The sequence below is a fragment of the Mastigoproctus giganteus genome, chromosome 5, assembly GCF_048544385.1.
Source record: "Mastigoproctus giganteus isolate SK-2022 chromosome 5, ASM4854438v1, whole genome shotgun sequence".
Classification (NCBI taxonomy): domain Eukaryota; kingdom Metazoa; phylum Arthropoda; class Arachnida; order Uropygi; family Thelyphonidae; genus Mastigoproctus; species Mastigoproctus giganteus.
Genome location: NC_143579.1, coordinates 123,691,396 through 123,706,946, shown reverse-complemented (window position 1 = coordinate 123,706,946; position 15,551 = coordinate 123,691,396). Strand labels below are relative to the sequence as shown.

At 38.0% G+C, this 15,551-nt stretch overlaps 1 pseudogene across 2 annotated transcripts in view; it reads right to left on the bottom strand.

The window, feature by feature from the left end:
* LOC150085680 (hexosaminidase D pseudogene) overlaps nt 1-14,829 on the bottom strand; it is a 42,088-nt pseudogene extending 27,259 nt beyond the window's left edge. Inside the window, exon 1 of one of the 2 annotated variants that reach the window (XR_016546974.1) lies at nt 14,573-14,829. The product of XR_016546974.1 is annotated as a hexosaminidase D pseudogene, transcript variant X1 (transcript). The other variant, XR_016546975.1, reaches the window with a different exon arrangement.
* Between the last annotated feature and the right edge of the window lie 722 nt (nt 14,830-15,551).

Sequence of the window (15,551 nt, the reverse complement as noted above, 5' to 3'; positions counted from 1 at the left end):
CAGGGAATAACTTTGATATTTTATATTTGGATCTTAGAAAGGCTTTTGATACTGTTGCAAATGGAAGACTGCTGCACAAATTGGAGCAGTGTGACATTGGAGGCAAATTGCTGCTATGGATAAAGGGATGGTTGAGGGGGAGAAGACAGAGAGTGGTAATCAATGGACAGTGCTCATCATGGACTAATGTTATTAGCGGAGTCCCTCGGGTTTCAGTGTTGGATCCATTGTTGTTTTCTGTATTTTTAAATGATAGGTTATATCACGATGATGTTATATCAAGCTTAATGTCCAAGTTTGCAGACAATACAAAGGTTGGCAGGTTTGTTAAGGACACTACTGACAGTATGCTGCTGCAACAGGATCTGGAAAGGTTGAGCAGATGGGCTGAGAGGCGGCAAATGAAGTTTAACGTTGACAAATGTAAATTACTACATATGGGAAACAGTAACCCCAGAGTAACATATCAACTCTGTGGTACTACACTGACAGTGGTAGAGAATGAAAAGGACCTGGGGGTAACGGTGCAGGCAGATATGAAGTTTTCTGAGTAGTTCAAACGGTCTGCAATAGTAGCTCATGGTGTCTTGTCAATGACATACAGGAATTTTTCTAGCAGTGATAAGGAGGTGATTATTCCTTTGTATAAGGCAATGGTCAGGCCACACCTAGAGTACTATATACAGGTCTGGAGGCCTAATTTCAAGAAGGATGTAGAGCTGCTGGAACGAGTACAGAGAAGGGCAACAAGATTAGTGAATGGAACAATGGGGTGCTCTTACGAAGAAAGGCTTAAGTTTTGCAAATTACAGTGTCTGGAGACTAGGCACCAGCGAGGTGATCTGATAGAGGTGTATAAAGCATTGAATGGTTTGAGCATGCTCAATGCTGATGGGATTCTTCCTCTCGCTCAGAATAATCACCTGAGAGGGCATAAATTCAAATTGAGGAAAGACAGATGTAGGATAGAATAGACGTGCGGAAATTTGCCTTTAGCCAGCGAGTGGTTGGTTGGTGGAACAGACTTCCATCCCTTGTCGTGGAAGTTGATAGCCTAAATAGGTTTAAGGCTCAGCTGGACAGGTATTTTGAACGAACAGAGGGGTGAAGTGGAAGTGGTTTTTTTTTTTTTTTTTTTTTGGCTGATGCTGCATAAGCTTGCTTTCTTGCATCAAATGCCTCTTCTAATGCTAATGTTAAAATCCAAGTATATGATATTAAAATTATTTTTTGCATCCAGTTCCTTTGTGACCACATCATAGTATCCAATCAAATTGGTCAGACAAGACTTTCCCTTTGCTGTGTCTGAACTTAACTGCAATCTTCTCTAGATGATTCTGCATTGCTTCTTTAACCAGTGACCCCATTATTTTCCCAGGAACAGAAGTTAAACTAACATGTCTATAATAACTCGTGTCACCTTTTGATCCCCCTTTGTGAATTAGGACACATTGGCACATCTCCTGTCCATGGGGACAACCCTTGAGTACAAGGAAGCTCTCATAATTATGGCTAAGGGTGTGCTTATTTTCTTTGCCTCCTCCTTTAACATAACTGGATAAATCCCATCCACCCCATGTGCTTTTCTTATGTTTAACTTCAACAATTTCTTCTCCACTTTGTTCTCAGTTATTACAAATTGATTTAGCTCCCTGCCAGAGTTTGATAAATGTCTGGTATTCACCTCCCTGAATATATCCTCATGTGTGAATGTAGATGCAAAATACTCATTCAGTTTATCAGCTGAGCAGGACTGCTAAGCTTTAAAGCAGAGGGATGTTTCTCCAATTTTTTTTAATGTGAAACATTCTTGTGGGCACCTCAACCGAGTAAATCTGATTGGTCACGAAAAATGTGACAAAGTAATGATGTCATCTGCAGCTTCTACCTGAGGCAAATTATCGTAACCTTTATCATACTTGTATCAGTGCAACAATCCAAGTATCTCTAATTAAACATTGCAACAATACAAGTATTTGTAATCAAACACTGCAGCAATACAAGTATTAGTAATCAAACATTACAAAAATACAAGTACTTGCAATCAAATTCAGGGCTGTTAAAATTAAAGTAACCCTATGTAGAGGGCTCTGGAGCAAGTTCTAAGGTGTGTACTGAAGAGAAATTTGGACAACATGTACAATAAAGAATGCACTCGCCATTTATTGGAAAAAAAAAATTGTTATAAAATTTGTCACTATATGGCACTGTGGCAATACAGATCACTTGAACAGTGCTGCAATTGTTCAGTGCGTCCTCCATTTTGGTCAACAACAGTTTCCATTTCGAAGAAAAGCATTTTCTACAGCAGAACATAAGTCAACTGGAATAGCCAGCACATTTCACCCCAGGGGCTCACATCTGGTGAGTATGTGCTTGGCAAACGTTGGGTCCTGAGATGGATATCATCATTCTTCTCTTTCTTGCTTTCTTGGTGATTCCCTTCTACTTTTTTCTCTCTCTCTCTCTCAGAGTAATGCGGGAATTTTTTTTTTTTTTTTTTTTTCAGCTGGTGCAGCATAAGCCTTAGGCTTACTTGCACCATATGGCTAATAATAATAATAATAATAATGATCTCTAATGCTCTCTTTCAGATCTGCTAGAGTTTGACATCCTTCCCGATACACCTGGTTCTTCAAAAAACCCCACAACCAGAAGTCGCATGGGGTGAGGTCCGGTGATCGGGGTTACCAAGATGTCTGGAAACAACAGCTGATGATCCGTTCGTCTGTAAAGTGTTGCATTAGCAATCTTTAGACACAACAGTGAATGTGGGGTGGCCTTCAGGATACCATCTTGCATGAATATGGTATCCTGAAGGCACCCACGTTGTTGCCACTCTGGTATTGCGAAATTTGCCATTTCATAATATAAAGTTCAGTGATGGAACAGGTGCGGGGTCCAGTCGGTGTTACCTTTTAAAAAAAATATGGCCCAATCATGAATGCGGCCATAAATCCACACTACACTGTCACTTTGGAGAATGCAACGGGACCTCTTGGAAAACTCAAGGGTTTCTGTTGCCCAAATGCGACAGTTCTGTGTATTCACTTGTCCATTTAAGCAGAAGTCTGCTTCATCAATCCAAAGGATGTTCCATGGCCAGGTGATATCCACTGTCATTCGCGCCAGAAACTGAAGTTCGTATGTGAAACGAATATCTGCATCACCATGCTTTATCTGCTGTAGCATGTGCATCTTGTAAGGATAGTACCGAAATACCTGACGCATTACTAGCCTTACTGTGAAATACAGCATGTCCACTTCACGAGAAACAGCTGGCACACTTGCACTACAACATGGAGATTGACTTGATAAATTCACGACAGCCATAGCCACATCTTCAACACGAGAGGAGTCCACTCATTTTCGACTTCTACCTGGTTGAACACCAAGATATCCTGTTGCTTCAAATTTTGCAATCATTTTTGTGGACAGCACAGACATAGGTCCACGCTTTATGCACTTCTGACATCAGAATTCTCTGATAGCCACAGCTGCATTGTTGCTGTTCTGATAGTACAGCTTCACTAATAGCGCTTTTCCTGCAATGTTGTTGGCATTGCTGCTGTAGTGTAGGCAAACATGTACTGTATGATTTTGAAGAGACTGCTTTAGCATTAGCATTAGTAGAGGCATATGATGCAAGAAAGCAAGCTTATTCAGCATCAGCCAAAAAAAAAAAAAAAAACCCACTACTCTCATTTCACCCCTCCGTTCGTTTGAAATACCTGTCCAGCTGAGCCTTAAATTTGTTTAGGCTATCAACTTCAACAACAAGCGATGGGAGTCTATTCCACAAACCAACTGCCCGCTGGCTAAAGGCAAATTTAAGCACATCTATCCGACATCCGTCCTTCCTCAATTTGAATTTATGCCCTCTCAGGTGATTATTCTGAGCAAGAGGAAGAATCCCATCGGCATTGAGCATGCTCAAGCCATTCAAAGCCTTATACACCTCTATCAGATCACCTCGCCGATGCCTAGTCTCCAGGCTCTGTAATTTGCAAAACTTAAGCCTTTCTTCGTAAGAGCATCCCTTTGTTCCATTCACTAATCTTGTTGCCCTTCTCTGTACTCGTTCCAGCAGCTCTACATCCTTCTTGAAATGAGGCCTCCAGACCTGTATACAGTACTCAAGGTGTGGCCTGACCAATGCCTTATACAAGGGAATAATCACATCCCTGTCCCTGCTAGAAAAATTCCTGTATATCATTGACAAGACACCATGAGCTACTCTTGCAGCTCGTCTGTACTGCTCAGAGAACTTCATATCTGCCTGCACAATTACCCCCAGGTCCTTTTCATTCTCTACCACTGTCAGCGTAGTACCACAGAGTTGATACGTTGATCTGGGGTTACTGTTTCCCATATGTAGTACTTTACATTTGTCTATGTTAAACTTCATTTGCCACCTCTCAGCCCATCTGCTCAACCTTTCCAGATCCTGTTGCAGCAGCATAGTATCAGTAGTGTCCTTAACAACCCTGCCAACCTTGGTATCGTCTGCAAACTTGGACATTAAGCCTGTACACCATCATCAATATCATTTATAAATACAGAAAACAACAATGGACCCAACACTGAACCCTGAGGAACTCCACTAATAACATTAGTCCACGTTGAGCAGTGTCCATTGATTACCACTCTCTGTCTTCTGCCACTCAACCATCCCTTTATCCATAGCAGCAATTTGCCTCCAATGCCACACTTCTCCAATTTGTGCAACAGTCTTCCATGCGCAACAGTATCAAAAGCCTTTCTAAGATCCAAATATATAATATCAAAGTTATTCCCTGCATCCAGTTCTTTTGTGACTACATCATAGTATCCAATCAAATTGGTCAGACAAGACCTGCCCATAACAAAACCATGCTGTGTCTGAGCTATAACTGAATTCTTGTCCAGATGATCCTGCTTTGCTTTTATACAGTACAGTAGAGCTGAGTAGTGGCACTGTGGCGATAACTTATGATTATGCAAATAACATAAGTTATTTGTATAATCGTAACTAAGACAGTTACGCGCCATACATTGACAAATTTTGTATCTAATTTTTTTTTCAATAAATGGCAAGTGCATTCTTTATTGTACCTGCTGTCCAAATTTTTCTTCAGTGCAAGCCTTAGAACTCGCTCCAGAGTTCTCTACATAGGCAAGCGCCTCCGTAGCCAGGTGGGAAGGAGCAGCAGTGCGCAGCACACGCTTCTTGATTAGACCGGGGGTTCGAGCCCGTCACCACCAAATACGGAGGATGCGGAAAGGTCAAGGAATGACCACCGCATATCCCGGAGCAATATGGCCTTAGTTGCTAATGCTCCTAAAAAAAAACCAACAACAATCGCTACATAGGGATACTTTAATTTTAACAACCCTGTACTTGTATTTTTGCAATCATACTTTCTGCAGCTGCCAACTGATTGCAGCTATTCAAAGGGCTACAATGAAATGGGTAATTACACAAGTTGCTTGGATTTCGCTAACCTCTTTGAAGCCAAAGATGTTTCACATAAAACCATCTACCACACATGGTCAGCACGTGTGCCATTTTTTTTTTTTTTTGTTGTGCATGTAGGCATGATTTACTTACACAGATGGGTTTTTGAACTGTTAGAAAAAATGAGTCAACTCGAAATTGATGATTTTGGGCAATTTCATGGACTATCTGTGCAGACACTCCCTTTAATATCACTGCACACATAGCTGAGATAGTCATATGGCAGCATTACAGCTTACGAAAATATCAATCATTTACTTCTGTCACGTCTACATCAAAAGATATATGCATTTTTTAAATTCCTTCTTTTTATACAATATCAGCATACATGGTTGTAATTATTACGCACAGTATATATTACTTAGATATGTTTCCCACTCAATGATTTCCTTTTATACTCCAGGTTGCTTTCCTGTTTAAGGAACCAACAGCAATCTCCCATCATGGCAGAGTCCCAGTGACCTTGGTATCGTTTTTCCATTGCAGATATGTTCTGGTGGAGGCACTCTCCTCGTTCATCCCTGACATCTGCTAAGTTTCAGGAAAGAAATCCAGATGGGAATGAAGGAAATGCATTTTCAATGACATTCAGCACCCCATGTTCTTGTAACATTTCAACAAGTTTGTCACCAGCTGCTCATAGTTCTCTTCTTTTCTCTTTCTGAGAAATCCATGTACCACAGCCTTAAAAGATCTCCATGCAGCAAATTCAACATCATTCAGGTTTCTTTGAAATTCTTCATCTTTTAGGAGCTTTCTTATTTGAGGACTATAAAAATTCCTTCCTTCAGCTTTGCATAAGATAAATTTGGAAACATTTTCAGTAAATATGCGAATCCTCTGCTTTCTTTATCCAATGCCTTTGTGAAATTCTTAATCAGTCCAAGCTTGATGTGTAAAGGGGAAAGAAAAACCTTTTGTGGATCAACCAATGGAACATACTTTACATTTCTTTTGCTGGAAATATATTCATCTCTCTTGTCCCAGTGTTGTACCACGTAGTGTTTGGATGTTGCATGACTATCCCACAAACACAGGAAACAACAGTATTTAGTGAAATCACCTTGCAACCCAACAAGCAGTCTAAATCACTATGAAATCACCACAAATATTCCAACCAGTCATTGTAACATATAGCAGCAAGAATCTGGGACATACTATCATAAGTTATTATGAAGCAATAAAAAGGTAAAAAGCTAAACTGCAGCCATTATCAACCCACTGCAGGATGGAAGCCTCCTCAATAATTCATGTTGAGGGAAATGGACCATAATCTGCCACGGTGGTCCAGTGCGAGTTAGCAGATCGACTGTATTTAGCAGTCATGGGCTTGAACCCCGGTCAACTCAAGGGGCGTGTGCTACTGCATTCCTGCTCTTTACCGTTTGGCTATGGAGGCCTATGAAGCAACACTGCTTTCAAACTTAGTTTTGACACGTCAATGAACAAATGCCATTCAGAGGTATTGTGATCAATGTTCAGTTCATGCATAAGACCAACGACTTCTTTGCAGACATGCATGCTGTTTTTCATTGCAAAATATCTTGAAGACTCTTCATTTGGCTTAGGGTATATTGTAATGTTTGTACCTTGTGGATGACTCATTTCTTCGAAACAACAGATGAAATTCAGGGATAAAGGAAAATCACTCTCTCCTAATTCTCTACTAAGATGCTTACAGTAGAAAACAGGTTGACCAGAGCCAATGTCCGTGTCAGAAATATGATTAATCTTTGCCAATGGCTGTGGACACATAGATAGCAGCTGACCAGCGTGACACCTCGGTACAGTAATGTATAGGTTGTATAGGTTTTACTTCTTTTTGGCCATTGCTGACCCACTGCTGGGCAACGGCCTCTCCCAAAAACCTTCCATCTTTTTCTATCCTGCACCGTGGTTGGCCAGCTTTCTCCTGCAGGGTTTTACAGGCACCACTAAATTTTAGAATGTTTTAGCTCTTAATTTGTGGAATTAATCCCTTTAACTCTTAAAAGCTAAAGGGATTAATTTTTGATAAAATGATTAAGAATTAATCTCTTTAGCTCTTAATTCATGCTTTCTACAGCATCAGCTTTATTGCCTAAAGGCAAGAGGCGCGCACAATGAGTACTCAGGTCTCGAAATCAGTTCATTATGTGGAAATTTTCTTCATTATATGGAAAGTATTTTCAATGAAATCAAAAAAAATGTTCACTACACAGAAAAATTCACTATATGGAAGTTCGTTAAAGAGAGGTCCTACTGTGTGTGTGTGTGTGTGTACATTTTTTTTTTTTTTTTTTTTTTTTAAACAATCTTTAAGGTGAAATTACCAACATGTACTCCCACAGATTTAACTGTCTGCCTGTCAGGTATCCTTGCTGTTTACCAATGTTAGGACTAATATGTCTGTCCTTCAGGCATTCTTGCTCATTACCATTGATAATCATCATCAGCCATTTTCAATCCACTGCAGGATGAAGGCCTCTCCAGCAACTTTCCAGTTCCTTCTGTTTTGTGCAATGGCCATCTATTTACTACCCACAAACTCATGAATTTCATCTGTCCATCTCCTTTGTTGTCTTCCAGGTTTTCTCTTAGCTCCTCTTGGGTACCATTCTGTTATTTTCTTAGTCCACCTGTCATCTTGTCTTCGAGCTATGTGTCCTGCCCAAGACCATTTTAGTTCTTTAGTTTTGATAACAATGTCCTTTACTTGAGTTTGCTGCCTAATCTATGTGTTTCTCTTCTTATCTAACAGTCTGATTCCCAATATAATTTGTTCCATTCTTCGCTGTATAGTTCTCAGTTTCTCTTCCATTCTTTTGGTGAGTGCCCAAGTTTCACTTCCATAAGTCACGGTGGGGAGTATACATTGGTTCATTATTTTACGTTACAGACAAATTGGGATATTGCTCCTCAGTATGTGACTATATTTCCTGAATGCTATCCATCCAAAATTTATTCTTCTCTTGACTTCCATCCATTTATCATTATTACAGCTAATGACTTGTCCCAGATAAGTATATGACTCCACCTTTTCAATTACTGCTCCTTCAATCATTATATCCCTTTCTGTGGCATACTTGTTCATCATTACTTTTGTTTTACCCATATTTATCTTTAGTCCAAAATCCTTACTAACTCTGCATAACTGATTAAGATTTTCCTCTAATTCTTTGGAATCGTGGCTTATGACCACAATGTCATCTGCAAATCGTAAATGATTTAGGTACTCGCCATTCACATTGACTCCTTTCTGCGACCAGTCTAATCTTCTGAAAGCTTCCTCAAGGGCAGCAGTACACAACTTTGGAGATACTGTCTCCTTGTCGAACTCCTTTCTCAATTTTAAATTTATTACTGTCTTTGTCTAGTCTAATAAAGGAGGTAGCATTCTCATATATTTTCTTCAAAATCATAACTGATGGGGTATCTATGCCTTGTCTTTCCAGTGGCTGAAACATTGCCTCCATACAGCATGAAGGCATTTGACTCCATACAGCCTTATGCTGTATGGAGTCAAATGCCTTTTCATAATCCACAAATGCCAGGCATAATTGTGTTTTATATTCATTTGCTTTCTCCATTAGCTGTGACATTATGTGAAGGTCACCCATAGTTGGGAATCCTGTCCTAAAGTATCTTGCTCTTTCGGTTGATTCTCATCAAGTATTCTTTCTAATCTGTTAGTAATGACCCTTGTGAACAACTTGTAGATGTGGAATAACAAGCTAACTGGTCTATAATTTCCAATTTATCTCCTTTCTTATGCAACAAAACTATGATTGCATTATTCCACTTCTTAGGCGCCACACCTTTTCTAATGCATTTTGTGAAGAGACTTGCCAGTTTTTGTGTCATGTCTCTTCCTCCCAATTTTAACAACTCTACAGTAATTTCATCTTCCCCCGGAACTTTCTGATTCTTCATTTTCTTCAACGCATGTTCTACCTCATCAGGAAGGATATCATGTATGTTGTTATGTGTTACTAATTTGCATTCCATCTTCCCCACTGCTGGCATCATTCCCTCACTCCTTGTATAACTCTTTATAGTAGTCTTCTGCTATTTGAATTATGCCTTCTCTGCTATTCATAAGTACACCATTGCTATTCTTCAGTTTCAGTATCATCTGTCCTTCTGTATTACTGCTCATGACTGCTGATTTAAAGCCTTTGTTTTCCTTTAATGCTTGTTCTACTTTTCTTGTGTTAAATTTTCTTATGTCCTCTCTGAGTGTCTTTCTAATGGCTTTGTATAACTCAGTATATTCAATTTTCTCCATGTCGGTGTTTTTCTTGCTCTTCATTTGTCGTCTTCAGTTCATCATGACAAGTGTTTTTGGCTGATTTTTTCTTCTTTGGATTTCTTTTTACCTATAGGTTTCTTGGGCTTTATCACTTTCAGAAAGTTGTAATATTCCTCATCGATATCTTGGTCCTGAACAGTCTGCAGAAACTCAAACTTGTTGCTAAGAAGCTCAAACCATTGCTAATACTAATACTTAATATATCATACCACAGATCCCTTTAGTGTAAATATTGTTACTGCAAAGCTCATAATTCATATAACAAAAAACTAATTAGTAATTTTTACTATTATTGTATTGCCATACTATTTAAATATCTCTGACCTCCAAAAAAAAAATCTACGGGTCAAAATCTGAGAGATATGCAGATATACTATTCCAGAAGATGGGAAACATCAAAAAAGGCAGTGAATCAGTCTGGTGCAATAAAAATAGTGTAATAGCAAAACAGATTTATGCGCAAGACCTAATTACTGTACTGCCTATGATGACATCATCCATTATACATGATACTGGAGTGAGCAAGCAAATTACTGTCTTAATATCATGGACTTTTTCCTATAAAGGAAGAGATTGGAAGAAAGATTGGAAGAAAGGAGGAGAGAAAGGCAGTGAATCAGTCTGGTGCAATAAAAATAGTGTAATAGCAAAACAGATTTATGCGCAAGACCTAATTACTGTACTGCCTATGATGACATCATCCATTATACATGATACTGGAGTGAGCAAGCAAATTACTGTCTTAATATCATGGACTTTTTCCTATAAAGGAAGAGATTGGAATGCACATGATAGAACACTAACCTATATGTCACATAGGTTAGCATATCAGCATTTACCAAACTTCATATAGGGACCACTTCTGTATTTGAGAGAGCCATGAATCAATTTTATATCCCAGGGGCTCATATCTGGTGAGTATGGGCTTCACAAACCTAGGGTCCTGAGTTGGATAACATCATTCTTCTTTCTTGGTGATTCCCTTCTTTTGACTCTCTCTCAGGGTAACACAGGATTTTTTTTTTTTTTTTTTTTTGGCTGGTGCAGCATAAGCCTCAGGCTTCCTTGCACCTTATGGCTAATAATAATAATAATATTTAAGGTCGAAGCCAAAGACTACAAAAATTTTAAACTATGAATACATATAATAATAACTACTTTTAAATACAGTGATATTTAGATATAATTAACATACATAGGATATAATTAACATACATAGGATATAATTAACATACGTAGTTTATGCATTACATTGCTACAGGTATGTTTATATTTCCCATCATTGTTAATACGACTGTTGCCTACTGTAAAAACCTCTGTTTTATTGCAAAGTACTGCAGACCAATTTCATAAATTACATGGACCACTGATGGTATGCAGACCACAGGTTGGGAAACAGAGATGTAGATTGTATGCCAGTTCAAACTGTTAAGAATGGCACCCAGAAGATTGATATTCCTGACTTCAATTTTTAAAGTTAGGAGCCATTAACTGGTAATAACTATAATGTTTCAGTAAAAAAAAAATCCAAGGAAATTACAATTAAGATTAAAGGGAAGGGTTTTAGTTTTCTTAAAGTACCTCACACATCCAGTGCAATTTGGTGGTGGCAACTGGAAGTCCTAAAGGACACAAAGAAAAACATACAGTACAAAAAAATCATTCTAGACATTTCACTCCAGTTTATAACTTTAAAAAGAGATGTAGACTATGAACTAAAAATTGATAACCAAAGATTTGATGAAACTGTTATCAGAAAAGAAGGATATCAAGAGACCAGTCAATATGGAATAAATATACCAGCTTGTAATCGGGTTACTCATTGAAGTGAGACTAGCTAAATTAAGACTGAAAGAGGCTTGGCAGAGTTATTTGCATATGTAAACATTAAAAAGAGGAACAAACCATATTAACCCATTACAGGGAAGCACGTGGTATTGATATGATAAGATAACCCCCCACACACACCTTCAAGATGGCTGATGAGCTTAACAAGTTCTTTTGCATCCATTTCTTTTTTTCTTTTTTTTTTTATGAAACCCCCATTCCAAAACTTAATAGAATCTACATTGCTCAGTATCATGTATGAGTTGAACAGTGAAAAGATGGAAGAAGAAAAGTCAGTTCTATGAGATTGAAGTTGGACAGTAAATGAATATCAACTGGTTGTGGCATATGTTCAGACTGATTTTGAAGAAAGAATGAGAATAGCATAAGCCAATTCAGAAGAAGAAGAAGAATGCCCGTGGTAGTATCTATACAAAAGGCACGTAGAACAAACAGCACATCTTTGACACAGAGAGTGGAGAGACAGGTTATTAATTCATCTGTCTCTTTTGAACAGAGTCTAGATGCCTGGTGGGGTTGGGGCCACCACAACAGATGTGGGAACAATATTCCATGGCAAAGCAGATTTAAGATTTGTACCGAGAAAGTATTTGTTTAGAAGAAATGCAGCACCGACAGTGAAAGAGAAACCCCAGTTTTTTAGACACAGAGAAATCAATATTTGTGACATCCTCACCAGGAGAGATTACAAGAGGTTACCTAATAAAGATATATGATCTTGTTTAGAAATCAGTGTCATCAAAAAAAAAGCATAGGAACAATCGATATCTTTTTGCAAGATGTAAGACAGAACTTAGTTTTAGAAGGATTGAAATTAAGTTATCTTTACCCCATTGGAGTAATTACCTGGAGATCAGCATTTAAGGAATTGGTGATGGATATTCAAACAAGTTGAAGCTGTTTATGATATTGGAAGGAGGAATGCAGTCATCAGGAAAACTATGGATGTTTTTTTAAATAAGTGAACCTTGAGGAACACCAGCATTCATGGAGAAGTTGGAAAACAGAGAGCATCTACTGTGACCTGCAGCAAGTAGTCAGAGAGAAAACTGGATACCCATAATGCAAAGTATATGCAGTATTTTACATTTGTCAATGTTAAACTTCAGTTGCCACTTCTCAGCCCATCTGCCCAAATTTTCTAGTTCCTATTGCAGTAGCACACTGCCATAACTGTCATTAACAACCCTGCCAACCTCACTATCATCTGCAAACTTTGATATTAAGCCTGATATACCTTCATCAATATCACTGATAAATATACAAAACAGTGGGCCCAAAACCAAACCCTGGGGGACTCCACTAATAACATTAGTCCACGAAGAGCAGCACCCATTGATTACCACTGTCTGTCTTCTCCCACTCAACCACCCTTTTATTCATTGTAGCGACTTGCCCTTAACACAACACTGCTCCAATTTGCACAGTATGATCCATGCACAACAGTGTCAAAAGCTTTCCTGAAATCCAAGTATATGATATCAAAAATATTTTTTGCATCCAGTTCCTTTGCAACCACATCAAAGTATCCAATCAAATCTGTCAGACACGACTTTCCCTTAACAAACCCATGCTGTGTCTGAATTAGTACTGCAGTCTTGTCTAGATGATTCTGCAATGCATCTTTAACCAGTGACCCCATTAATATTCTAGGAACAGAAGTTAAACTAACTGATTTGTAATTACTCATGTCACCCTTAGATCCCCCTTTGTGAACTGCGATACATTTGCATATCTCTAGTCTGTGAGGACTTCCCCTGGGTCCAAGGGTGCTCTCATAATTATGGCTAAGTGTTTGCTTACTTCCTTTGCTGCCTCTAATATAACTGGATAGATCCCATCCACCCCAGGTGCCTTTCTTATGTTTAACTTCAACAATTTCTCTCCACTTTGCTCTCAGTTATTACAAAATCATTAAGCACCCTGCTACAATTTGATAACCTTCTGGCATTCTCTTCTCTTAATAACTCCTCATGTATGAATGAGGATGCAAAATACTCATTCAGATTGTCAGCCATCTGAGCAGGATCATCAACACTCAAACCATCAATATCAAGTGGACCAATCTGATTCATCCCCTTGCTTCTAGAGTTGATTTAACTAAAGTTCTTGCTATTTTTCTTAGCATCCAGAAATTCTTGCTGTTTTTCTTATTGATATGGATACAAATTTTATGATAAATGAAATCTGCTTGTGTAACAGTAACCGACAAAAACAAGCAATCGGTGTTGGAAACTGCCTGCGAATTTTATATGCTATATGTGTTAAAGAATAGTTTAATTTTCATAAAATCATTCGGATTATAACTTCGAATCAATTCTTAAAATCACACTTTACATTATATTTTCAGTTAAAATAAAGGTTTAACATTTGAAACAAAATTTAGAAATATCTGGATGAAATGACATTTGAGATAGCCATGAACCCATTTTATATCCTAATATATTTAAAACACAGCACATTTCAGAGTATACTGCTGTATGTAAAGAAGGCAAGATGAAAGTCACTTACATATTAGCATTAGTAGAGGCATATGATGCAAGGAAGTAAGCTTATACAGCATCAGACAAAAAAAAAAAAAAAATACTGAAGGTCTACAGCGAGTTTTCCTAATGCACTTCAGCATGCTCTTCGAAAACTCAATACACGCGTTCGCTCAATATCTTATATTTATTAGTTAATACTCCACCGCCGTATATCAATTTTACTCACAAATCACTAGGGTTTCTATAAACCGATGGGTGTTTTTTTTTTTTTTTTTTTTTAATTAAATATAACGGAAAACTAAAAAGCTTCCCACAGAAAACTTATGGATTAAACAAAACATTAACAAACAACGTAAACTGAAAGTCTCTAACTCGCATTAAATTACTCAAGGACCTACTTTCCGAGATGAATGAGTAGCTAGCAGACAAGAGCAAGTGAAAAATTCCTACCTCAATGATATCAGTGACACTTATCCCGGTTCCAGTTTCGCTACTGGAAACTGGCTTCAGATTACTGCAACGCAGTTTCCTTTCGACGGGCTTTCCGCATACCACACATAAATTCCTAAAAACATGTTTCTGCATAAATCCTTAAAGAAAATGCACAATATTACAATACCACAAATTAAAAGGACTCCGCACACAGAAAGACCCGTATCCTTTAATTCTCCCTCGCCAACGCTACCTCTGCTATCATTCCGACACAACTGAACACATCCGTCTCTAAGGGTAAAACGCCCTCCCTCGGGAAAAAAATATTTATGTTAGGCTATTATTCTTGGGAAATTAGTTTAATTCCAAGAAGGGCAACTCGTTATGAAGGAAGACACAAACTAAAGCTATTGGACTTCACGCATCTTAGTTTCATTAATAAATGATTAATTAAATATTGTGATTTGATACGTTTGCTTCAGATTTTACGCTTAGATGAAGGGGAAAAAAAAAACCTTGTAAACTCCGACATAGTTAAAAGTGGTGTTTTTCATCTTCATGAAGCTGTTCTTGACTGCAAATACACTAGCTCCAATAGAACAAGAGTTAGCCTTGCTATATTGTAAAATATTAAAAAAGGGCTATTAAGCATCAGTTTCTCAAAGGATGTGCCGCGTTACACTAGTGTGCCGCAAAATTTTCCAAGTGTGCCGCGAAATCTTAAAAAAAAACTAGCGTCGTTTTTATTTTAACATCATTGTCCGAATATTTTATTTTGGTTGTAAGAATTGTTTGCATAACACAAATATAATATAAGTATAAATAAAAAAATTGTTAATATTATTTTTCGTTCTATTTATTTAATTTAGAAATTTCTTCTTCTATGACTACGTAGGTGTGCCGCGAAATTTTTCTTCTTTGGAAAATGTGCCACGAGAGTAAAAAGATTGAGAAACACTGATATATATGAAACTCGTCTAGTATGTACCAAGCTACC